The sequence below is a fragment of the Carassius gibelio genome, chromosome A24, assembly GCF_023724105.1.
Source record: "Carassius gibelio isolate Cgi1373 ecotype wild population from Czech Republic chromosome A24, carGib1.2-hapl.c, whole genome shotgun sequence".
Taxonomy (NCBI): domain Eukaryota; kingdom Metazoa; phylum Chordata; class Actinopteri; order Cypriniformes; family Cyprinidae; genus Carassius; species Carassius gibelio.
In genome coordinates this window covers 21,671,585-21,699,515 of record NC_068394.1, presented here as the reverse complement: position 1 = coordinate 21,699,515, position 27,931 = coordinate 21,671,585, and the positions used below count along the sequence as shown (strand labels likewise).

General features: G+C 34.0%; 1 long non-coding RNA gene across 1 annotated transcript; it reads right to left on the bottom strand.

Annotated features, from left to right (window-relative positions):
- Positions 1-233: 233 nt before the first annotated feature.
- LOC127946288 (uncharacterized) lies at positions 234-22,385 on the bottom strand. Its single transcript, XR_008151055.1, has 3 exons — positions 22,130-22,385; positions 11,060-11,729; positions 234-1,095 (listed from the first exon to the last, which is right to left on the bottom strand). It is a non-coding gene; the product is annotated as an uncharacterized LOC127946288 (long non-coding RNA).
- Between the last annotated feature and the right edge of the window lie 5,546 nt (positions 22,386-27,931).

Here is a 27,931-nt window from a genome sequence, read left to right as displayed (position 1 = left end):
TACAGCTTAGTATTGATCTGTGAGCTGAACAGATTTACTGTTACATCTATGAGATTATGTAAATTCAAATAAATATAATGTCACAGGATGTCATAGGTCAGTATCAAATGAGTTTGAAATTATTATTTGCAGCACAAATAAGTTTTTTTTAGGATTTTTAAAAATCCCTAAAACTGTCAGAAAAAGGTTAAGGCCTAAGCTATTTCTATATGAGTGGCTAAATTTATTTTTGTTTTCATAATTGTAATACACAAACTATGAAATTATACAAAATGTATAAAAAGGTAAATAAATAAATACGCACACATTAAAAAAGCAGCCAAGTCGAATGAGTTTCCTTTTTTATATAGATTAAAATTGAAGACAGAAACAAGTGGTAAATGTGGTCACTTTAATATTCAAATCCAGTAGATCCAGTTTATGTTCACGTGGCTGTTTTCGTTTATATTCGCCAAGCTATTATGTATTTTGAAATAATCTTGTCCGTTATGTGTTCGTTCGTACGACGAAAGACAGAAACCTGCAGCTCGAGAGATATGTTATTCTGCCAGTCGCGCTTTCAAATAGTCTTGCACACTTAAACAGGTCACAAACACCTGCATTTAGCTCTTGTAGTGTTACAATGGGTTTATTGTGTGCATTTGTGGTAATATTTTATTTAAAAAAGCTCTTAAACAAGAATAAATTCGTTTGTTTTGAGCTCGACACTGTACGCGCTGATCGGAGGCGTGATTTCAGATAGGCAGCCACAAATATTTCATTTTCACACAAACAGTTCAAAAACATCTGAATTTAGCTCTTGGTGTGTTCTAATTGGTTGATTGTGTGATATCGCTGTAATAATTTATTTTTAAAAGCTTTAAAACAGGAATAAATTCGTTTTTTCTGAGCTCTTTACTCCAGACGCTCGTGGTCACAGCGGTGATTCATCTCTCCTATTTCTCACGTATCTCTGGCCAGAAATAATTTATCCATGAGCCCTGAACCGGTAATAATCAGATATGTTGGTTTAGCTTGTCAGTGTGAATTAAATCTAAGTATTTATTTGTATTTTTAACCGATTTAAAAGTGAAAGTAAAAGTTCGGGAATTGAACCTGTAGGGGCGCAATTTCTCTCAGACAATGGAAGTCTGAAGCACATATACTAAAACAGAGGGACAGAGTGAGATGAGATGTCTGACAGTTTTTTAATTTTCTGTTATCCATACAGTGTTGTAAAGTCGTTAAACTATGCATATTTCCTCAGAATGACTTTTTCATCTGTATGAAAAAATTCTTTGACGTGTTTGGAAGCTGCAATTTAAAAATACAATAATGATTCCCTTTGTAAGGTCATTTAAAAAAATCACCACGGCAAAACCATTCAAGCTATCCAAAATCCATTCACAATTTAAGTTCCTATCAGAAATACTGATGTGTGTTCAGAGTTTTGTGAAATTCTAAGTATGTTATTTGCCTCAAAATCACCTGAGAAGTATTCCAGTTTGACATGTTGCCACGCCAACAATTTTTTAGATATCAATATCCCCCTTGCAGATTTATATCGGCTGTGTTTTAACATTATTCTGATGAAGTTTGAAGCAAATCGAGTAATAGTAAGATGCTGAATTCAAATCATTTTGAAAATGACACACTTCCTGCTGCCAGTTGGTGGCGCTATAACTTTGACTCCTAATAGTCACATATATGAGATCGACATCATACAACGAATAATCTTATGAAGTTTGATTAAAATCAGGAAATGTATGTGGACGGTATTAGACACTTCCTGTTTCTCATTTCTCGCCATAATTTCAACGCCTCGCCACGAGCAAACCGTTCGAGATATCAAAAATCCCCTGGCAATTTTTCATCCCCAGTGTCTTGAGATCATGTTGACCAAGTTTGGCGGCAATCGAGAAAAAAACCTATGACAAGTATTTCAAATTCCAGAGCATGCGCTTTTTACATAACTCTAAATAGCTGACTTCCTGTTGGGTGGAGCCTATGACATGCAATACGAAAGTTGTTCGGCACGATGAGATCTATGTGTGTACTGAGTTTCATATGAATATGTGCAAGTATGTGTGAGCTATACATCAACATTTCTGACTGTGTTCCAGGGGGCGCCGTAGAGCCCCTGTGCCACGCCCGGGTCCCAGCCTCTGCAGGCTCCTAAAGGCCACAGATTCCAAAGTGTGCGCAAATTTTCAAGAGTTTTTGAGTATGTTAAGGACCCCAAAAGCCCCCACAACTTTGAAGAAAAATTTGAATACTAAACCCTAGATAGCCAACTTCCTGTTGGGCGGAGCCTATGATATGCAATACAAAAGTTGTTTGGATTGATGAGATTTATATGTGTACCGAGTTTCATTCGTCTACGAGCAAGAATGTATGATATATGGCCCTCCATATTCCAGGGGGCACTGTAGAGCCCCTGTGCCACGCCCGTGTATCAGTCTCTGCCCGGCCCTAATGGCCGCAGGTTCCAATCTGTGTGCCAATTTTCAAGACTTTTTAAGCACGTTAAGGGCCCCAAAAGCCCCCGAGACGTTGGAAAAAAAATAAATAATAATAATAATAATAAATATAGCTGCAAGCAGCGATGGCGGGCTCAAGCCACCAATGCCATCGCCACCCCGGTGGCATCAGGTAAACTGTGCCCAGCGGGCACATGCATTCACAATATCCCTCTGGCAGTGAGGTTTTAAAGAATATGGCAGTTAAAGGGTTAATTCGAATCATCTAGACTTTAAAATCACATTCACAGAACAATATATATATATATATATATATATATATATATATATATATATATATATATATATATATATATATATATATATATAAAACTTTAGTAACACTTTACAATAAGATTCCATTTATAAACATTATGTTAACATGAACTATATTTATATATCATTCATTCATGTCAGTTAATATTCCAAACTTAAACATTAAAACATTGTTTTATTGTGATTTTTTTCCAAGCACATTTTACCAATTCCAAACCATATCAATCTTAATAACTACCATTACTTTTTATTTAATCATTTATGAGTGCTATACAATACTCCAGGAAAGCTGGAAGAGAAAAACAGGTCAAGAAGAACTGACAAAAGAATTGCAAAAGAATTAGGAATTAATGTGAAGATTAATTTTTAGTCAATTCTGCAAGACAGACTTTCAGGAAAGAAGGTGGAATAAAAATGAGCTCCTAAATCTTAATCCCGGATTCTGGAAGATATATTCCTCAAACCATCGGACAAGAGGAGGTGGTGCTGGTCCTTCACGAGTCACTCTAATCTGTTCATTAAGCCTATATATAAAGTCTTAATATATAGTATTTCACAATACTTCATGGTATTCTAATTAAATAATTTTTTGGGAATCTTAGATCTCTCAGAACCTGACACATTGTAATTCTGAGACTCCAGGAAAGTGGCAGTTCTGTAAAATGTTGGTGCTGGAGACTAAATGTTTCCTGATAGTTTCACACCTAATTCACTTAACACACACACACACACACACACACACACACATTAACCACAGTGACTGAGGGACAGAGTGACATCAGATGTATGATAGTTTTTTAATTTTCTATCATCCATATAATGTTGTATAGTCATGCAACTATGCATATTTCCTCAGAATGACTGGTCTTCTATGTGTAAATTTTTTTGAAGTGTTTAGAAGCTGCACTTTAAAAAAATAAAAGACATTTACTGGTTCCTTTTTTACTGTTATTTCAAAAAATCACCACGACAAAACCATTCAAGCTATCCAAAATTCATTCGCACCTGTTCTGTAAGATAAATTCTTTAAACAGTGGTAAAAGAGGATGTGGTGCTGAACCTTCAAGAGTCACTCAAAACGTATCTGTCCATAAAGCTTATAAAGAATTATTCTTAATATACAGTTCACAATACTTCAGCTTGTTATTCTAATTAAGTGAGGGTCATTTTATCAGTAAAATACATAAAATACATATTATTTTTCTTTGAAAGATTTCTATAAATGATTTAAATCATACTTGTTTTACAATAATTATTTAAAAGTATTCCTATAGCTCCATCTGGTGGCCATTATTGGTAGTAAGAATTGCAAGCTTGATTTATAAGTTATGATAGTTTTAATTTTATGCTGGCTCTTGAAAATGATAAAGCTATGAAGCTTACTGTGCTTCCTTCAAATGATGACTTCTACGTATATAAAAAATTATGAAGAGTTGGAATGAAAAATTTTAAAGATATAGTAAAATAACGATTGTATTTTTTTTTTTGTTACTTTAATAAATCGCTATGGCCACACCATTTAAGGTATCCTAAACCCATTCGCAATTTAACATCTTCAGTATATTAGCTTCATGTTAAAAAAGTTTGGTGTGAACTACTTGTGTCTTCTTGGAGGAGTATGAATTCATTTACAGGCTGATTTTATCATAAATCCACAATACAATTTCTGAGTTCTGTATCAATCTGTGTTGTTGTTTGTTTATTTTTATTTTTTTATTTTTCATAGGAAGATAACTGACCCTTTACTCTCCTTTTTAATAAATGTGCTTATAAACCAAGAACAAACTTTTTATAGCTGTATTTATAAACTGCTTACTACTGACTATTAATATTGGGACAAGGCTTTATAAAGCATGAACTGAATATTTACTTTTTGAGTTTGAAATTATTATTTGCAGCACAAATAAGGTTTTTTAGGATTTTTAAAAATCCCTAAAACTGTCAGAAAAGGATAAGGCCTTTAAGATTTCTATGTGAGTGGCTAAATGTATTTGTTTTTATAACTATAATGCATAAACTATGAAATTATACAAAATGTATAAAAATGTACAACAGTTATTGTTTTCCAATGTTTTTTATTTATTTAATTAATTTTTTTAATTTTATTTTATTTACATTTAAAAAAATTGGCCTACTGCAATCATTCTAAACAGCTTGAATAAAACCTGTTAATATTTATTATAGACCACTGTAACTGTGTATAATCTAACAAACAAGTTTATTATGAAAATAAAAGTGTACACCAGATAAATTGGACGATAAAGAAATTGCTAACAATAGTATAATAGAGCATGTTTTAGGTTTTTAGGCGTTTAGATGCAGAAATGGACAAATCAAATGTAAAATAAAATGTAATTGATTTAATTAAATATAGATTAATTGTTGTTAGAGCAAAATAATAAATAAATAAATAAATAAATAAATACGTTCACACATTAAAAAAAGCAGCCAAGATGAATGAATTTAATTTTTTATATAGATTAAAATTGAAGACAGAAGCAGCTGGTATATGCGGTCACTTAATATTAAAATCCAGTAGATCCACTTCAGATTTATTTCTCAACAGTTTATGTTCACGTGGCTGTTTTCGTTTATATTCGCCAAGCTATTATGTGTTTTGAAATAATCTTGTCCGTGATGTGTTCGTTCGTACGACGAAAGCCAGAATCCTGCAGCTCAAGAGATATATGTTATTCTGCCAGTCACGCTTTCAAATAGTCTTTCACACTTAAACGGGTCACAAACACCTGCATTTAGCTCTTGTTGTGTTACAATGGGTTTATTGTGTGCATTTGTGGTAATATTTTATTTAAAAAAGCTCTTAAACAAGAATAAATTCGTTTGTTTTGAGCTCGACACTGTACGCGCTGATCGGAGGCAGTGATTTCATATAGGCAGCCACAAATATTTCATTTTCACACAAACAGTTCAAAAACATCTGAATTTAGCTCTTGGTGTGTTCTAATTGGTTGATTGTGTGATATCGCTGTAATAATTTATTTTTAAAAGCTTTAAAACAGGAATAAATTCGTTTTTTCTGAGCTCTTTACTCCAGACGCTCGTGATCACAGCGGTGATTCATCTCTCCTATTTCTCACGTATCTCTGGCCAGAAATAATTTATCCATGAGTCCTGAACCGGTAATAATCAGATATGTTGGTTTAGCTTGTCAGTGTGAATTAAATCTAAGTATTTATTTGTATTTTTAACCGATTTAAAAGTGAAAGTAAAAGTCCGGGAATTGAACCTGTAGGGGCGCAATTTCTCTCAGACAATGGAAGTCTGAAGCACATACTCAAACAGAGGGACAGAGTGAGATGAGATGTCTGACAGTTTTTTAATTTTCTGTTATCCATACAGTGTTGTAAAGTCGTGAAACTATCCATATTTACTCAGAATGACTTTTTTTCTGTATGAAAAAAGGTTTTGAAGTGTTTGGAATCTAAAAATGCAGGACAATTAATAATTCCATTTTTACTGTCATTTAAAAAAATCACCACGACAAAACCGTTCAAGCTATCCAAAATCCATTGGCAATTTAAGTTGTTTAAAATGTTTTGGCATCATGTAGACAAAGTTTGGTGTGTATAGTGTTACTCTCCTCTGAGCAGTATGCATTAATTCACAGCTAAATGTAAAAAAAAAATCCACATTCAAATCAAAATAGCTGACTTCCTGTTGATCGTAGCTGATGACTGTGAATTAGAAAGTTGTCCGTCTTGATAAGAACAATTTTTGTACCGAGTTTGGTGTCTGTAGCTAAAACTAACCCCCCCACTTTTGACAAAAGGTGGTGCTATAGAGTGCCTCTTCCACGCCCTTTTAAAAGCTTTTTCCATTGTCTAGCTATCAAGAATACTGATATGTGTTTTGAGTTTCATGTAAATCTGAGGTTGTTATCTGCCTCAAAATCACCATAACAGAATATTCAAGTTTGACACGTTGCCATGGCAACAATATATAAGATATCAATATCCCCACAACAGATTTACATCGGCCATGTTTTGACATTATTCTGATGAAGTTTGAAGCAAATCGAGTAAAAATAAGATGCTGAATTCAAAGCATTTTGAAAATGACTCACTTCCTGCTGCCAGTTGGTGGCGCTATAACGTTGACTCTTAATAGTCACATATATACGATCGGTATCATACATCGAAAAAAACGATGAAGTTTGATCAAACTCAGGCAATGTATGTGGATGTTATTAGGCATTTCCTGTTTCTCACTTTTTGCCCTAATTTCAACGCCTCGCCACGGGCAAACCGTTCGAGATATCAAAAATCCCCTCGCAATTTTTCATCCCCAATGTCTTGAGATCATGTTCACCGAGTTTGGTGGCAAACAAGTAAAAAACCTATGACAAGTATATCAAATTCCAGAGCATGCTTTTTTTAAACAGCCATGAATAGCTGACTTCCTGTTGGGCGGAGCCTTTGACATAGAGCGCGAAAGTTGTTAAGCTCAATGAGATCTACAAGTGTACTGAGTTTCATATAAATATATGCAAGTGTGTGTGAGCTATGGTTCAAGATTTCTGACTGTGTTCCAGGGGGCGCTGTAGAGCCCCTGTGCCACGCCCGGGTCCCAGTCTCTGTGGCGTCCTAATGGCCGCAGATTCCAATGTGTGTGCCAATTTTCAAGAGTTTTTGAGCATGTTAAGGCCCCCAAAAACCCCCGGAAGGTTTAATAAAAAATAAAAAAAATAATAATAATAATAAGAAAAAGAATAATCCTTAGGGGAACAATAGGGCTCTTCGCCCCTTCGGGCTTGAGCCCTAATAATAAAAAATAATCCTAAGGAAAACAATAGGCCTCTCGCCCTTTGGGCTTGAGCCCTAAATATAGCTGCAAGCAGCGATGGCGGGCTCAAGCCACCAATGCCATCGCCACCCCGGTGGCATCAGGCAAACTGTGCCCAGCGGGCACATGCATTCACAATATCCCTCTGGCAGTGAGGTTTTAAATGATATGGCAGTTAAAGGGTTAATCCGAATCATCTAGACTTTAAAATCACATTCACAGAACAATATATATATATATATATATATATATATATATATATATATATATATATATATATATATATATAACTTTAGTAACACTTTACAATAAGATTTCATTTATAAACATTATGTTAACATGAACAATATTTATATAGCATTCATTCATGTCAGTTAATATTCCAAATTAAACATTAAAACATTGTTCTATTGTGATTTTTTTCCAAGCACATTTTACCAATTCCAAACCATATCAATCTTAATAACTACCATTATTTTTTATTTAATCATTTATGAGTGCTATACAATAGTCCAGGAAAGCTGGAAGAGAAAAACAGGTCAAGAAGAACTGACAAAAAGAATTGCAAAATAATTAGGAATTAATGTGAAGATTAATTTTTAGTCAATTCTGCAAGACAGACTTTCAGGAAAGGAGGTGGAATAAAAATGAGCTCCTAAATCTTAATCCCGGATTCTGGAAGATATATTCCTCAAACCATCGGACAAGAGGACGTGGTGCTGGTCCTTCACGAGTCACTCTAATCTGTTAATTAAGCCTATATATAAAGTCTTAATATATAGTATTTCACAATACTTCATAGTATTCTAATTAAATAATTTTTTGGAATCTTAGATCTCTCAGAACCTGGCACATTGTAATTCTGAGACTCCAGGAAAGTGGCAGTTCTGTAAAATGTTGGCGCTGGAGACTAAATGCTCCCTGATAGTTTCACACCTAATTCACTTAACACACACACAAACACACACACACACACACACATTAACCACAGTGACAGAGGGACAGAGTGACATCAGATGTATGATAGTTTTTTAATTTTCTATCATCCATATAATGTTGTATAGTCATGGAACTATGCATATTTCCTCAGAATGACTTGTCTGCTATGTGTACATTTTTTTTAAGTGTTTAGAAGCTGCACTTTAAAAAAATAAAAGACATTTACTGGTTACTTTTTTACTGTTATTTCAAAAAATCACCACGCAAAATCATTCAAGCTATCCAAAATTCATTCACACCTGTTCTGTAAGATAAATTCTTTAAACAGTGGTAAAAGAGGATGTGGTGCTGAACCTTCAAGAGTCACTCAAAACGTATCTGTCCATAAAGCTTATAAAGAATTATTCTTAATATACAGTTCACAATACTTCAGCTTGTTATTCTAATTAAGTGAGGGTCATTTTATCAGTAAAATACATAAAATACATATTATTTTTCTTTGAAAGATTTCTATAAATGATTTAAATCATACTTGTTTTACAATAATTATTTAAAAGTAATCCTATAGCTCCATCTGGTGGTCATTATTGGAACTAAGAATTGCAAGCTTGATTTATAAGTTATGATAGTTTTAATTTTATGCTGGCTCTTGAAAATGATAAAGCTATGAAACTTACTGTGCTTCCTTCAAATGATGACTTCTACGTATATAAAAAATTATGAAGAGTTGGAATGAAAAATTTTAAAGATATAGTAAAATAACGATTGTATTTTTTTATGTTACTTTAATAAATCGCTATGGCCACACCATTTAAGCTATCCTAAACCCATTCGCAATTTAACATCTTCAGTATATTAGCTTCTTGTTAAAAAAGTTTGCTGTGAACTTGTGTCTTCTTGGAGGAGTATGAATTCATTTACAGGCTGATTTTATCATAAATCCACAATAAAATTTCTGAGTTCTGTATCAATCTGTGTTGTTGTTTGTTTTTTTTTTTGTTTTTTTTTTTATTTTTCATAGGAAGATAACTGACCCTTTACTCTCCTTTTTAATAAATGTGCTTATAACCCAAGAACAAGCTTTTTATAGCTGTATTTATAAACTGCTTACTATTGACTATTAATATTGGGACAAGGCTTTATAAAGCATGAACTGAATATTTACTGTTTGAGTTTGAAATTATTATTTGCAGCACAAATAAGGTTTTTTAGGATTTTTAAAAATCCCTAAAACTGTCAGAAAAGGATAAGGCCTATAAGATTTTATGTGAGTGGCTAAATTTATTTGTTTTTATAACTATAATGCATAAACTATGAAATTATACAAAATGTATAAAAATGTACAACAGTTATTCTTTTCCAATGTTTTTTATTTATTTATTTATTTAAATTTTTTTTATTTTATTTACATTTCAAAACATTTGCCTACTGCAATCATTCTAAACAGCTTGAATAAAACCTGTCAATATTTATTATAGACCACTGTAACTGTGTATAATCTAACAAACAAGTTTATTATGAAAATAAAAGTGTACACCAGATAAATTGGACGATAAAGAAATTGCTAACAATAGTATAATAGAGCATGTTTTAGGTTTTTAGGCGTTTAGATGCAGAAATGGACAAATCAAATGTAAAATAAAATGTAATTGATTTAATTAAATATAGATTAATTCTTGTTAGAGCAAAATAATAAATAAATAAATAAATAAATAAATACGTACACACATTAAAAAAAGCAGCCAAGATGAATGAGTTTCATTTTTTATATGGATCAAAATTGAAGACAGAAGCAGCTGGTATATGCGGTCACTTAATATTAAAATCCAGTAGATCCATTTCAGATTTATTTCTCAACAGTTTATGTTCACGTGGCTGTTTTCGTTTATAGTCGCCAAGCTATTATGTATTTTGAAATAATCTTGTCCGTGATGTGTTCGTTCGTACGACGAAAGGCAGAATCCTGCAGCTCGAGAGATATATGTTATTCTGCCAGTCGCGCTTTCAAATAGTCTTGCACACTTAAACGGGTCACAAACACCTGCATTTAGCTCTTGTAGTGTTACAATGGGTTTATTGTGTGCATTTGTGGTAATATTTTATTTAAAAAAGCTCTTAAACAAGAATAAATTCGTTAGTTTTGAACTTGTGACACTGTGCGCGCTGATCGGAGGCGGTGGTTTCAGATAGGCAGCCGCAAATAATTCATTTTCACACAAACAGTTCAAAAACATCTGAATTTAGCTCTTGGTGTGTTCTAATTGGTTGATTGTGTGATATCGCTGTAATAATTTATTTTTAAAAGCTTTAAAACAGGAATAAATTCGTTTTTTCTGAGCTCTTTACTCCAGACGCTCGTGATCACAGCGGTGATTCATCTCTCCTATTTCTCACGTATCTCTGGCCAGAAATAATTTATCCATGAGCCCTGAACCGGTAATAATCAGATATGTTGGTTTAGCTTGTCAGTGTGAATTAAATCTAAGTATTTATTTGTATTTTTAACCGATTTAAAAGTGAAAGTAAAAGTCCGGGAATTGAACCTGTAGGGGCGCTATTTCTCTCAGACAATGGAAGTCTGAAGCACATATACTCAAACAGAGGGACAGAGTGAGATGAGATGTCTGACAGTTTTTTAATTTTCTGTTATCCATACAGTGTTGTAAAGTCGTGAAACTATCCATATTTACTCAGAATGACTTTTTTTCTGTACGAAAAAAGGTTTTGAAGTGTTTGGAATTTAAAAATGCAGGAAAATTAATAATTCCATTTTTACTGTCATTTAAAAAAATCACCACGACAAAACCGTTTAAGCTATCCAAAATCCATTGGCAATTTAAGTTGTTTAAAATGTTTTGGCATCATGTAGACAAAGTTTGGTGTGTATAGTGTTACTCTCCTCTGAGCAGTATGCATTAATTCACAGCTAAATGTAAAAAAAAAATCCACATTCAAATCAAAATAGCTGACTTCCTGTTGATCGTAGCTGATGACTGTGAATTAGAAAGTTGTCCGTCTTGATAAGAAAAATTTTTGTACCGAGTTTGGTGTCTGTAGCTAAAACTAACCCCGCCACTTTTGACAAAAGGTGGCGCTATAGAGTGCCTCTTCCACGCCCTCTTATGAACTTTTGCCAGTGTCTAGTTATCATAAATACTGATATGTGTTCTGAGTTTGATGAAATTCTAAGCATGTTATATGCCTCAAAATCACCTGAGAAGTATTCCAGTTTAACATGTTGCCACGGCAACAATATTTTTAGATATCAATATCCCCCCAGCAGATTTATATCGGCTGTGTTTTAACATTATTCTGATGAAGTTTGAAGCAAATCGAGTAAAAATAAGATGCTGAATTCAAATCATTTTGAAAATGACACACTTCCTGCTGCCAGTTGGTGGCGCTATAACTTTGACTCCTAATAGTCACATATATGCGATCGACATCATACAACGAATAATCTGATGCAGTTTGATTAAAATCAGGAAATGTATGTGGATGGTATTAGACACTTCCTGTTTCTCATTTCTCGCCATAATTTCAACACCTCGCCACGAGCAAACCGTTCGAGATATCAAAAATCCCCTGGCAATTTTTCATCCCCAATGTCTTGAGATCATGTTGACCGAATTTGGTGGCAATCGGCAAAAAAACCTATGACAAGTATTTCAAATTCCAGAGCATGCGCTTTTTACATAACTCTAAATAGCTGACTTCCTGTTGGGCGGAGCCGAATGACATGCAGTACGAAAGTTGTTCAGCACGATGAGATCTATATGTGTACTGAGTTTCATATTAATACGAGCAAGTATGTGTGAGCTATACATCAACATTTATGACTGTGTTCCAGGGGGCGCCATAGAGCCCCTGTGCCACGCCCGGGTCCCAGCCTCTGCAGGCTCCTAAAGGCCACAGATTCCAAAGTGTGCGCAAATTTTCAAGAGTTTTTGAGTATGTTAAGGACCCCAAAAGCCCCCACAACTTTGACGAAAAATATGAATACTAAACCCTAAATATCCAACTTCCTGTTGGGCGGAGCCTATGACATGCAGTACAAAAGTTGTTTGGTTTGATGAGATCTACATGTGTACCGAGTTTCGTGTGTCTACGTGCAAGTATGTATGATATATGGCCCTCAGTATTCCAGGGGGCGCTGTAGAGCCCCTGTGCCACGCCCGTGTATCAGTCTCTGCCCGGCCCTAATGGCCGCAGGTTCCAATGTGTGTGCCAATTTTCAAGACTTTTTAAGCATGTTAAGGGCCCCAAAAGCCCCCGAAACCTTGAAGAAAAATAATAATAAATATAGCTGCAAGCAGCGATGGCGGGCTCAAGCCACCAATGCCATCGCCACCCCGGTGGCATCAGGTAAACTGTGCCCAGCGGGCACATGCATTCACAATATCCCTCTGGCAGTGAGGTTTTAAATGATATGGCAGTTAAAGGGTTAATCCGAATCATCTAGACTTTAAAATCACATTCACAGAACAATATATATATATATATATATAACTTTAGTAACACTTTACAATAAGATTTCATTTATAAACATTATGTTAACATGAACAATATTTATTTAGCATTCATTCATGTCAGTTAATATTCCAAATTAAACATTAAAACATTGTTTTATTGTGATTTTTTTCCAAGCACATTTTACCAATTCCAAACCATATCAATCTTAATAACTACCATTATTTTTTATTTAATCATTTATGAGTGCTATACAATAGTCCAGGAAAGCTGGAAGAGAAAAACAGGTCAAGAAGAACTGACAAAAAGAATTGCAAAATAATTAGGAATTAATGTGAAGATTAATTTTTAGTCAATTCTGCAAGACAGACTTTCAGGAAAGGAGGTGGAATAAAAATGAGCTCCTAAATCTTAATCCCGGATTCTGGAAGATATATTCCTCAAACCATCAGACAAGAGGAGGTGGTGCTGGTCCTTCACAAGTCACTCTAATCTGTTCATAAAGCCTATATATAAAGTCTTAATATATAGTATTTCACAATACTTCATGGTATTCTAATTAAATCATTTTTTGGAATCTTTGATTTCTCAGAACCTGACACATTGTAATTCTGAGACTCCAGGAAAGTGGCAGTTCTGTAAAATGTTGGCACTGGAGACTAAATGCTCCCTGATAGTTTCACACCTAATTCACTTAACACACTTACAAACACACACACACACATTACCCACAGTGACAGAGGGACAGAGTGACATCAGATCTATGATAGTTTTTTAATTTTCTATCATCCATATAGTGTTGTATAGTCATGAAACTATGCATATTTCCTAAGAATGACTTGTCTTCTATGTGTACATTTTTTTGAAGTGTTTAGAAGCTGCACTTAAAAAAATAAAAGACATTTACTGGTTACTTTTTTACTGTTATTTCAAAAAATCACCACGACAAAACCATTCAAGCTATCCAAAATTCATTCGCACCTGTACTGTAAGATACATTCTTTAAACAGTGGTAAAAGAGGATGTGGTGCTGATCCTTCAAGAGTCACTCAAAACTTATCTGTCCATAAAGAATTATTCTTAATATACAGTTCACAATACTTCAGCTTGTTATTCTAATAAAGTGAGGGTCATTTTATCAGTAAAATACATAAAATTCATATTATTTTTCTTTGAAAGATTTCTATAAATGATTTAAATCATACTTGTTTCTACAATAATTATTTAAAAGTGATCCTATAGCTCCATCTGGTGGCCATTATTGGTACTAAGAATTGCTAGCTTGATTTATATGTTATGATAGTTTTAATTTTATGCTGGCTCTTGAAAATGATAAAGCTATGAAACTTACTGTGCTTCCTTCAAATGATGACTTCTAGGTATATAAAAATTTATGAAGAGTTGGAATTAAAAATTTTAAAGATATAGTAAAATAACTATGGTATTTTTTTATGTTACTTTAATAAATCTCTATGGCCACACCATTTAAGGTATCCTAAACCCATTCGCAATTTAACATCTTCAGTATATGGCTTCATGTTAAAAAAGTTTGGTGTGAACTACTTGTGTCTTCTTGGAGGAGAATGAATTCATTTACAGGCTGAGTTTATCATAAATCCACAATAACATTTCTGAGTTCTGTATCAATCAGTGTTGTTGTTTGTTTATTTTTATTTTTTTTTATTTTTCATAGGAAGATAACTGACCCTTTACTCTCCTTTTTAATAAATGAGCTATTTATAGCTGTATTTATAAACTGCTTACTACTGACTATTAATATTGGGACAAGGCTTTATTAAGCATGAACTGACTATTTACTAATGAGTGCAGTTATTATAAAGTGTTATCAATGCATTTGCTAATGTTAACAAATTAGACATTATTTTACAGTGTTATCAAATCCCTTAAATGATTTGTAAGTGTTTTGTAATGATTTTATTGACCTACAAGCATTTGTGAAAGTTCTGCTTGCATTACAGCTTAGTCTTGATCTGTGATCTGAACAGATTTACTGTTACATCCATGAGATTATGTAAATTCAAATAAATACCATGTCACAGGATGTCAAAGGTCAGTATCAAATTAGTTTGAAATTATTATTTGCAGCACCAATAAGGTTTTTTAGGATTTTTAAAAATCCCTAAAACTGTCAGAAAAGGATAAGGCCTAAGATTTCTATGTGAGTGGCTAAATTTGTTTGTTTTTATAACTATAATGCATAAACTATGAAACTATACAAAATGTATAAAAAATTACAAGTTATTCTTTTCCAATGTTTTTTATTTATTTACAATTTTTTTTTTTTTTTTGGGATTTACATTTTTAAAAATTTGCCTACGGCAATCATTCTACACAGCTTGAATAAAACCTGTCAATATTTATTATAGACCACTATAACTGTGTATAATCTAACAAACAAGTTTATTATGAAAATAAAAGTGTACACCAGATAAATTGGACGATAAAGAAATTGCTAACAATAGTATATAGAGCATGTTTTAGGTTTTTAGGCGTTTAGATGCAGAAATGGAAAAATCAAATGTAAAATCAAATGTAATTGATTTAATTAAATATAGATTAAGTCTTGTTAGAGCAAAATAATAAATAAATACGTACACACATTAAAAAAGCAGCCAAGATGAATGAGTTTAATTTTTTTATATAGATTAAAATTGAAGACAGAAGCAGCTGGTATATGCGGTCACTTAATATTAAAATCCAGTAGATCCACTTCAGATTTATTTCTCAACAGTTTATGTTCACGTGGCTGTTTTCGTTTATATTCGCCAAGCTATTATGTATTTTGAAATAATCTTGTCCGTGATGTGTTCGTTCTTACGACGAAAGGCAGAATCCTGCAGCTCGAGAGATATATGTTATTCTGCCAGTCGCGCTTTCAAATAGTCTTGCACACTTAAACGGGTCACAAACACCTGCATTTAGCTCTTGTTGTGTTATAATGGATGTATTGTGTGCATTTATGGCAATAATTTATTTTGAAAAGCTCTTAAACAAGAATAAATTCGTTAGTTTTGAACTTGTGACACTGTGCGCGCTGATCGGAGGCAGTGATTTCAGATAGGCAGCCGCAAATATTTCATTTTCACACAAACAGTTCAAAAACATTTTAATTTAGCTCTTGGTGTGCTCTAATTGGTGAATTGTGTGATATCGCTGCAATACTTTATTTTAAATAGCTATAAAACAAGAATAAACTCGTTTTTTTCTGAGCTCATCATTCCACACGCTGGTGCTCAGAGCGGTGATTCATCTCTCCTGTTTCTCACGTATCACTGACCACACATCAATTATTAATGAGCCCTGACCTGATAATAATCATATATGTTGGTTTAGCTTGTCAGTGTGAATTAAATCCAAGTATTTATTTGTATTTTAACCGATTTAAAAGTGAAACAAAAAGACAGTCTCCTCCCTTTTTTAGTCCGGTAACTGCACCTGTAGGGGCGCATTTTCTCTCAGACAATGTAAGTCTAAGCACATAATACTCAAACAGAGGGACAGAGTGAGATGAGATGTCTGACAGTTTTTTAATTTTCTGTTATCCATACAGTGTTGTAAAGTCGTGAAACTATCCATATTTACTCAGAATGACTTTTTTTCTGTATGAAAAAAGGTTTTGAAGTGTTTGGAATTTAAAAATGCAGGACAATTAATAATTCCATTTTTACTGTCATTTAAAAAAATCTCCACGACAAAACCGTTCAAGCTATCCAAAATCCTTTGGCAATTTAAGTTGTTTAAAATGTTTTGGCATCATGTAGACAAAGTTTGTTGTGTATAGTGTTACTCTCCTCTGAGCAGTATGCATTAATTCACAGCTAAATGTAAAAAAAAAAATCCACATTCAAATCAAAATAGCTGACTTCCTGTTGATCGTAGCTGATGACTGTGAATTAGAAAGTTGTCCGTCTTGATAAGAACAATTTTTGTACCGAGTTTGGTATCTGTAGCTAAAACTAACCCCCCCACTTTTGACAAGAGGTGGCGCTATAGAGTGCCTCTTCCACGCCCTCTTATGAACTTTTGCCAGTGTCTAGTTATCATAAATACTGATATGTGTTCTGAATTTCATGAAATTCTAAGTATGTTATATGCCTTAAAATCACCTGAGAAGTATTCAAGTTGGACATGTTGCCACGCCAACAATATTTTTAGATATCAATATCCCCCTAGCAGATTAATATAGGCTGTGTTTTAACATTATTCTGATGAAGTTTGAAGCAAATCGAGTAAAAATAAGATGCTGAATACAAAGCATTTTGAAAATGACACACTTCCTGCTGCCAGTTGGTGGCGCTATAACTTTGACTCCTAATAGTCACATATATGCGATCGACATCATACAAATAATAATCTGATGAAGTTTGATTAAAATCAGGAAATGTATGTGGATGGTATTAGACACTTCCTGTTTCTCATTTCTCGCCATAATTTCAACGCCTCGCCACGAGCAAACCGTTTGAGATATCAAAAATCCCCTGGCAATTTTTCATCCCCAGTGTCTTGAGATCATGTTGACCGAGTTTGGCGGCAATCGAGTAAAAAACCTATGACAAGTATTTCAAATTCCAGAGCATGCGCTTTTTACATAACTCTAAATAGCTGACTTCCTGTTGGGCGGAGCCTATGACATGCAATACGCAAGTTGTTCGGCACGATGAGATCTATATGTGTACTGAGTTTCATATTAATACGTGCAAGTATGTGTGAGCTATACATCAACATTTATGACTGTGTTCCAGGGGGCGCTGTAGAGCCCCTGTGCCACGCCCGTGTCCCAGCCTCTGCAGGCTCCTAAAGGCCACAGATTCCAAATTGTGCGCAAACTTTCAAGAGTTTTTGAGTATGTTAAGGACTCCAAAAGCCCCCACAACTTTGACGACAAATATGAATAATAAACCACAAATAGCCAACTTCCTGTTGGGCGGAGCCTATGATATGCAATACGAAAGTTGTTTGTATTGATGAGTTCTATATGTGTACCGAGTTTCGTACGTCTACGTGCAAGTATGTATGATATATGGCCCTCCATATTCCAGGGGGCGCTGTAGAGCCCCTGTGCCACGCCCGTGTATCAGTCTCTGCCCGGCCCTAATGGCCGCAGGTTCCAATGTGTGTGCCAATTTTCAAGACTTTTTAAGCATGTTAAGGGCCCCAAAAGCCCCCGAAACCTTGAAGAAAAATAATAATAATAAATAATAATAATAATAAATATAGCTGCAAGCAGCGATGGCGGGCTCAAGCCACCAATGCCATCACCACCCCGGTGGCATCAGGTAAACTGTGCCCAGCGGGCACATGCATTCACAATATCCCTCTGGCAGTGAGGTTTTAAAGGATAGAGGGGAGCGTAGAGGGGAGCGTGCATTTGCAGTGGCTGGGCCACGACTCTGGAATACCCTGCCTTTAGAGATCAGACTGGCCCCTTCCTTGTCTATTTTTAAATCTTTGCTAAAAACTTTTTTATTTTCCTTAGTGTACTGACTGACTGTGTTATGCTACATTTTGAAATGGGTGGTTTTAAATTTTTTGTCTGGTCTATTTTTATGTATGTGTAATATTCTTGCTCTTATGTTAAAGCACTTTGGTCAGCCAGGAGGCTGTTGTAAATGCGCTATACAAATAAATTGAACTTGAACTAGAACTTGAACTTGATATGGCAGTTAAAGGGTTAATCCGAATCATCTAGACTTTAAAATCACATTCATAGAACAATATATATATATATATATATATATATATATAACTTTAGTAACACTTTACAATAAGATTTCATTTATAAACATTATGTTAACATGAACAATATTTATATAGCATTCATTCATGTCACTAACTTAAACATTAAAACATTGTTTTATTGTGATTTTTTTCCAAGCACATTTTACCAATTCCAAACCATATCAATCTTAATAACTACCATTATTTTTTATTTAATCATTTATGAGTGCTATACAATAGTCCAGGAAAGCTGGAAGAGAAAAACAGGTCAAGAAGAACTGACAAAAGAATTGCAAAAGAATTAGGAATTAATGTGAAGATTAATTTTTAGTCAATTCTGCAAGACAGACTTTCAGGAAAGGAGGTGGAATAAAAATGAGCTCCTAAATCTTAATCCCAGATTCTGGAAGATATATTCCTCAAACCATCGGACAAGAGAAGGTGGTGCTGGTCCTTCACGAGTCACTCTAATTTGTTCATTAAGCCTATATATAAAGTCTTAATATATAGTATTTCACAATACTTCATGGTATTCTAATTAAATAATTTTTTGGAATCTTAGATCTCTCAGAACCTGACACATTGTAATTCTGAGACTCCAGGAAAGTGGCAGTTCTGTAAAATGTTGGCGCTGGAGACTAAATGCTCACTGATAGTTTCACACCTAATTCACTTAACACACACACACACACACACACACACACACACACACACACATTACCCACTGTGACAGAGGGACAGAGTGACATCAGATGTATGACAGTTTTTTAATTTTCTATCATCCATATAGTGTTGTATAGTCATGAAACTATGCATATTTCCTCAGAATGACTTGTCTTCTATGTGTACATTTTTTTGAAGTGTTTAGAAGCTGCACTTTTTTTTACTGGTTCCTTTTTTACTATTATTTCAAAAAATCACCACGACAAAACCATTCAAGCTATCCAAAATTCATTCACACCTGTTCTGTAAGATTAATTCTTTAAACAGTGGTAAAAGAGGATGTGGTGCTGAACCTTCAAGAGTCACTTAAAACGTATCTGTCCATAAAGCCTATTAAGAATTATTCTTAATATACAGTTCACAATACTTCAGCTGGTTATTTTAATTAAGTGAGGGTCATTTTATCAGTAAAATTCCTAAAATACATATTATTTTATTTGAAAGATTTCTATAAATTATTTAAATCATACTCGTTTCTCCAATAATTATTTAAAAGTAATCCTATAGCTCCCTCTGGTGGCCATTATAGGTACTAAGAATTGCAAGCTTGATTTATAAGTTATGATAGTTTTAATTTTATGCTGGCTCTTGAAAATGATAAAGCTATGAAACTTACTGTGCTTCCTTCAAATGAGGACTTCTACTTATATAAAAAATTATGAAGAGTTAGAATGAAAAATTTTAAAGATATAGTAAAATAACTATTGTATTTTTTATGTTACTTTAATAAATCTCTATGGCAACACCATTTAAGCTATCCTAAACCCATTCACAATTTAACATCTCAGTATATTGGCATCATGTTGAAAAAGGAGTATGGAGTAGTATGAGGAGGAGTATGAATTCATTTACAGGCTGATTTTATCATAAATCCACAATAAAATTTCTGAGTTCTGTATCAATCTGTGTTGTTGTTTGTTTATTTTTATCTTTTATTTTTCATAGGAAGATAACTGACCCTTTACTCTCCTTTTTAATAAATGTGCTTATAAACCAAGGACAAGCTATTTATAGCTGTATTTATAAACTGCTTACTACTGACTATTAATATTGGGACAAGGCTTTATAAAGCATGAACTGACTATTTACTAATGAGTGCAGTTATTATAAAGTGTTATCAATGAATTTGCTAATGTTAACAAATTAGACATTATTTTACAAGTGTTATCAAATCCTTAAATGACTCATAAGCATTTGTGAAAGTTCTGCTTGCATTACAGCTTAGTATTGATCTGTGAGCTGAACAGATTTACTGTTACATCTATGAGATTATGTAAATTCAAATAAATATAATGTCACAGGATGTCATAGGTCAGTATCAAATGAGTTTGAAATTATTATTTGCAGCACAAATAAGTTTTTTTTAGGATTTTTAAAAATCCCTAAAACTGACAGAAAAAGGTTAAGGCCTAAGCTATTTCTATGTGAGTGGCTAAATTTATTTTTGTTTTCATAATTGTAATACACAAACTATGAAATTATACAAAATGTATAAAAAGGTAAATAAATAAATACGCACACATTAAAAAAGCAGCCAAGTCGAATGAGTTTCCTTTTTTATATAGATTAAAATTGAAGACAGAAGGAAGTGGTAAATGTGGTCACTTTAATATTCAAATCCAGTAGATCCAGTTTATGTTCACGTGGCTGTTTTCGTTTATATTCGCCAAGCTATTATGTATTTTGAAATAATCTTGTCCGTGATGTGTTCGTTCGTACGACGAAAGGCAGAATCCTGCAGCTCGAGAGATATGTTATTCTGCCAGTCGCGCTTTCAAATAGTCTTGCACACTTAAACAGGTCACAAACACCTGCATTTAGCTCTTGTAGTGTTACAATGGGTTTATTGTGTGCATTTGTGGTAATATTTTATTTAAAAAAGCTCTTAAACGAGAATAAATTCGTTTGTTTTGAGCTCGACACTGTACGCGCTGATCGGAGGCGTGATTTCAGATAGGCAGCCACAAATATTTCATTTTCACACAAACAGTTCAAAAACATCTTAATTTAGCTCTTGGTGTGTTCTAATTGGTTGATTGTGTGATATCGCTGTAATAATTTATTTTTAAAAGCTTTAAAACAGGAATAAATTCGTTTTTTCTGAGCTCTTTACTCCAGACGCTCGTGGTCACAGCAGTGATTCATCTCTCCTATTTCTCACGTATCTCTGGCCAGAAATAATTTATCCATGAGCCCTGAACCGGTAATAATCAGATATGTTGGTTTAGCTTGTCAGTGTGAATTAAATCGAAGTATTTGTTTGTATTTTTAACCGATTTAAAAGTGAAAGTAAAAGTTCGGGAATTGAACCTGTAGGGGCGCAATTTCTCTCAGACAATGGAAGTCTAAGCACACATACTCAAACAGAGGGACAAAGTGAGATGAGATGTCTGAGAGTTTTTTAATTTTCTGTTATCCATACAGTGTTGTAAAGTCGTTAAACTATGCATATTTCCTCAGAATGACTTTTTCATCTGTATGAAAAAATTCTTTGACGTGTTTGGAAGCTGCAATTTAAAAATACAATAATGATTCCCTTTGTAAGGTCATTTAAAAAAATCACCACGGCAAAACCATTCAAGCTATCCAAAATCCATTCACAATTTAAGTTCCTATCAGAAATACTGATGTGTGTTCAGAGTTTTGTGAAATTCTAAGTATGTTATTTGCCTCAAAATCACCTGAGAAGTATTCCAGTTTGACATGTTGCCACGCCAACAATTTTTTAGATATCAATATCCCCCTTGCAGATTTATATCGGCTGTGTTTTAACATTATTCTGATGAAGTTTGAAGCAAATCGAGTAATAATAAGATGCTGAATTCAAATCATTTTGAAAATGACACACTTCCTTCTGCCAGTTGGTGGCGCTATAACTTTGACTCCTAATAGTCACATATATGCGATCGACATCATACAACGAATAATCTGATGCAGATTGATTAAAATCAGGAAATGTATGTGGACGGTATTAGACACTTCCTGTTTCTCATTTCTCGCCATAATTTCAACGCCTCGCCACGAGCAAACCGTTCGAGATATCAAAAATCCCCTGGCAATTTTTCATCCCCAGTGTCTTGAGATCATGTTGACCAAGTTTGGCGGCAATCGAGAAAAAAACCTATGACAAGTATTTCAAATTCCAGAGCATGCGCTTTTTACATAACTCTAAATAGCTGACTTCCTGTTGGGTGGAGCCTATGACATGCAATACGAAAGTTGTTCGGCACGATGAGATCTATATGTCTACTGAGTTTCATATGAATATGTGCAAGTATGTGTGAGCTATACATCAACATTTCTGACTGTGTTCCAGGGGGCGCCGTAGAGCCCCTGTGCCACGCCCGGGTCCCAGCCTCTGCAGGCTCCTAAAGGGCACAGATTCCAAAGTGTGCGCAAATTTTCAAGAGTTTTTGAGTATGTTAAGGACCCCAAAAGCCCCCACAACTTTGACGAAAAATTTGAATACTAAACCCTAAATAGCCAACTTCCTGTTGGGCGGAGCCTATGATATGCAATACAAAAGTTGTTTGGATTGATGAGATTTATATGTGTACCGAGTTTCATTCGTCTACGAGCAAGAATGTATGATATATGGCCCTCCATATTCCAGGGGGCGCTGTAGAGCCCCTGTGCCACGCCCGTGTATCAGTCTCTGCCCGGCCCTAATGGCCGCAGGTTCCAATCTGTGTGCCAATTTTCAAGACTTTTTAAGCACGTTAAGGGCCCCAAAAGCCCCCGAGACGTTGGAAAAAAAAAAAAATAATAATAATAATAATAATAATAATAAAAAATAATCCTAAGGAAAACAATAGGCCTCTCGCCCTTTGGGCTTGAGCCCTAATAATAATAATAATAATAATAATAACAAATAATCCTAAGGAAAACAATAGGGCTCTTGCCCTCCAGGCTTGAGCCCTAAATATAGCTGCAAGCAGCGATGGCGGGCTCAAGCCACCAGTGCCATCGCCACCCCGGTGGCATCAGGTAAACTGTGCCCAGCGGGTACATGCATTCACAATATCCCTCTGGCAGTGAGGTTTTAAAGGATATGGCAGTTAAAGGGTTAATCCGAATCATCTAGACTTTAAAATCACATTCACAGAACAATATATATATATATAACTTTAGTAACACTTTACAATAAGATTCCATTCATAAACATTATGTTAACATGAACAATGTTTATATAGCATTCATTCACGTCAGTTAATATTCCAAACTTAAACATTAAAACATTGTTTTATTGTGATTTTTTGCCAAGCATTTTTTACCAATTCCAAACCATATCAATCTTAATAACTACCATTATTTTTTATTTAATCATTTATGAGTGCTATACAATAGTCCAGGAAAGCTGGAAGAGAAAAACAACTGACAAAAAGAATTGCAAAATAATTAGGAAATAATGTGAAGATTAATTTTTAGTCAATTCTGCAAGACAGACTTTCAGGAAAGGAGGTGGAATAAAAATGAGCTCTTAAATCTTAATCCTGGATTCTGGAAGATATACTCCTCAAACCATCGAACAAGAGGAGGTGGTGCTGGTCCTTCACGAGTCACTCTAATCTGTTCATAAAGCCTATATATAAAGCCTTAATATATAGTATTTCACAATACTTCATGGTATTCTAATTAAATCATTTTTTGGGATCTTAAGTCTCTCAGAGCCGGACACCGAGTAATTCTGGAGACTCCAGGAAAGTGGCAGTTCTGTAAAATGTTGGCGCTGGAGACTAAATGCTCCCTGATAGTTTCACACCTAATTCACTTAACACACACACAAACACACACACACACACACACTACCCACAGTGACAGTGGGACTGAGTGACATTAGATGTATGATAGTTTTTTTATTTTCTATCATCCATATAGTGTTGTATAGTCATGAAACTATTGTCATGAGACCAGTCATTCTGAGGAAATATGCATCAGAATGACTTGTCTTTTATGTGTACATTTTTTTTAAGTGTTTAGAAGCTGCACTTTAAAAAAAATAAAAAGACATTTACTGGTTCCTTTTTTTACTATTATTTCAAAAAATCACCACGACAAAACCATTCAAGCTATCCAAAATTCATTCACACCTGTTCTGTAAGATTAGTTCTTTAAACAGTGGTAAAAGAGGATGTGGTGCTGATCCTTCAAGAGTCACTCAAAACGTATCTGTCCATAAAGCCTATAAAGAATTATTCTTAATATACAGTTCACAATACTTCAGCTTGTTATTCTAATTAAGTGAGGGTCATTTTTATCAGTAAAATTCCTAAAATACATATTATTTTATTTGAAAGATTTCTATAAATTATTTAAATCATACTCGTTTCTACAATAATTATTTAAAAGTAATCCTATAGCTCCCTCTGGTGACCATTATTGGTACTAAGAATTGCAAGCTTGATTTATAAGTTATGATAGTTTTAATTTTAGGCTGGCTCTTGAAAATGAAAAAGCTATGAAACTTACTGTGCTTCCTTCAAATGAGGACTTCTACTTATATAAAAAATTATGAAGAGTTAGAATGAAAAATTTTAAAGATATAGTAAAATAACTATTGTATTTTTTTATGTTACATTAATAAATCTCTATGGCAACACCATTTAAGCTATCCTAAACCCATTCACAATTTAACATCTCAGTATATTGGCATCATGTTGAAAAAGGAGTATGGAGTAGTATGAGGAGGAGTATGAATTCATTTACAGGCTGATTTTATCATAAATCCACAATAAAATTTATTTTTCTGTTCTGTATCAATCTGTGTTGTTGTTTGTTTATTTTTATCTTTTATTTTTCATAGGAAGATAACTGATCCTTTACTCTCCTTTTTAATAAATGTGCTTATAAACCAAAAACAAGCTATTTATAGCTGTATTTATAAACTGCTTACTACTGACTATTAATATTGGGACAAGGCTTTATAAAGCATGAACTGACTATTTACTTTTTGAGTTTGAAATTATTATTTGCAGCACAAATTAGGGTTTTTTAGGATTTTTAAAAATCCCTAAAACTGTCAGAAAAGGATAAGGCCTAAGATTTCTATGTGAGTGGCTACATTTATTTGTTTTATAACTATAATGCATAAACTATGAAATTATACAAAATGTATAAAAAAGTACAACAGTCATTGTTTTCCAATGTTTTTTTTTTTTTTTTTTTTTTTTTTTTTTGTTTTTTTTTTTTGGATTTACATTAAAAAAAATTAGCCTACTGCAATCATTCTAAACAGCTTGAATAAAACCTGTTAATATTTATTATAGACCACTGTAACTGTGTATAATCTAACAAACAAGTTTATTATGAAAATAAAAGTGTGTACACCAGATAAATTGGACGATAAAGAAATTGCTAACAATAGTATAATAGAGCATGTTTTAGGTTTTTAGGCGTTTAGATGCAGATATGGACAAATCATATGTAAAATAAAATGTAATTGATTTAATTAAATATAGATTAATTCTTGTTAGAGCAAAATAATAAATAAATAAATAAATACGTACACACATTAAAAAAGCAGCCAAGATGAATGAATTTCATTTTTTATATAGATTAAAATTGAAGACAGAAGCAGCTGGTATATGCGGTCACTTAATATTAAAATCCAGTAGATCCACTTCAGATATATTTCTCAACAGTTTATGTTCACGTGGCTGTTTTCGTTTATAGTCGCCAAGCTATTATGTGTTTTGAAATAATCTTGTCCGTGATGTGTTCGTTCGTACGACGAAAGCCAGAATCCTGCAGCTCGAGAGATATGTTATTCTGCCAGTCTCGCTTTCAAATAGTCTTGCGCACTTAAACGGGTCACAAACACCTGCATTTACCTCTTGATGTGTTACAATGGGTTTATTGTGTGCATTTGTGGTAATGTTTTATTTAAAAAAGCTCTTAAACAAGAATAAATTCGTTTGTTTTGAGCTCGACACTGTAAGCGCTGATCGGAGGCGTGATTTCAGATAGGCAGCCACAAATATTTCATTTTCACACAAACAGTTCAAAAACATCTGAATTTAGCTCTTGGTGTGTTCTAATTGGTTGATTGTGTGATATCGCTGTAATAATTTATTTTTAAAAGCTATAAAACAGGAATAAATTAGTTTTTTCTGAGCTCTTTACTCCAGACTCTCGTGATCACAGCGGTGATTCATCTCTCCTATTTCTCACGTATCTCTGGCCAGAAATAATTTATCCATGAGCCCTGAACCGGTAATAATCAGATATGTTGGTTTAGCTTGTCAGTGTGAATTAAATCTAAGTATTTATTTGTATTGTTAACCGATTTAAAAGTGAAAGTAAAAGTCCGGTAATTGCACCTGTAGGGGCGCAATTTCTCTCAGACAATGGAAGTCTGAAGCACACATACTCAAACAGAGGGACAAAGTGAGATGAGATGTCTGAGAGTTTTTTAATTTTCTGTTATCCATACAGTGTTGTAAAGTCTTGAAACTATGCATATTTCCTCAGAATGACTTTTTCATCTGTATGAAAAAATTCTTTGACGTGTTTGGAAGCTGCATTTTAAAAATACAATAATGATTCCCTTTGTAAGGTAATTTCAAAAAATCACCACGGCAAAACCATTCAAGCTATCCAAAATCCATTCACAATTTAAGTTCCTATCAGAAATACTGATGTGTGTTCAGAGTTTTGTGAAATTCTAAGTATGGTATTTGCCTCAAAATCACCTGAGAAGTATTCCAGTTTGACATGTTGCCACGCCAACAATTTTTTAGATATCAATATCCCCCTTGCAGATTTATATCGGCTGTGTTTCAACATTATTCTGATGAAGTTTGAAGCAAATCGAGTAATAATAAGATGCTGAATTCAAATCATTTTGAAAATGACAAACTTCCTTCTGCCAGTTGGTGGCGCTATAACTTTGACTCCTAATAGTCACATATATGCGATCGACATCATACAACGAATAATCTGATGAAGTTTGATTAAAATCAGGAACTGTATGTGGATGGTATTAGACACTTCCTGTTTCTCATTTCTCGCCATAATTTCAACGCCTCGCCACGAGCAAACCGTTCGAGATATCAAAAATCCCCTGGCAATTTTTCATCCCCAGTGTCTTGAGATCATGTTGACCGAGTTTGGCGGCAATCGAGAAAAAAACCTATGACAAGTATTTCAAATTCCAGAGCATGCGCTTTTTACATAACTCTAAATAGCTGACTTCCTGTTGGGTGGAGCCTATGACATGCAATATGAAAGTTGTTCGGCACGATGAGATCTATATGTGTACTGAGTTTCATATGAATATGTGCAAGTATGTGTGAGCTATACATCAACATTTATGACTGTGTTCCAGGGGGCGCCATAGAGCCCCTGTGCCACGCCCGGGTCCCAGCCTCTGCAGGCTCCTAAAGCCCACAGATTCCAAAGTGTGCGCAAATTTTCAAGAGTTTTTGAGTATGTTAAGGACCCCCAAAGCCCCCACAACTTTGACGAAAAATTTGAATACTAAA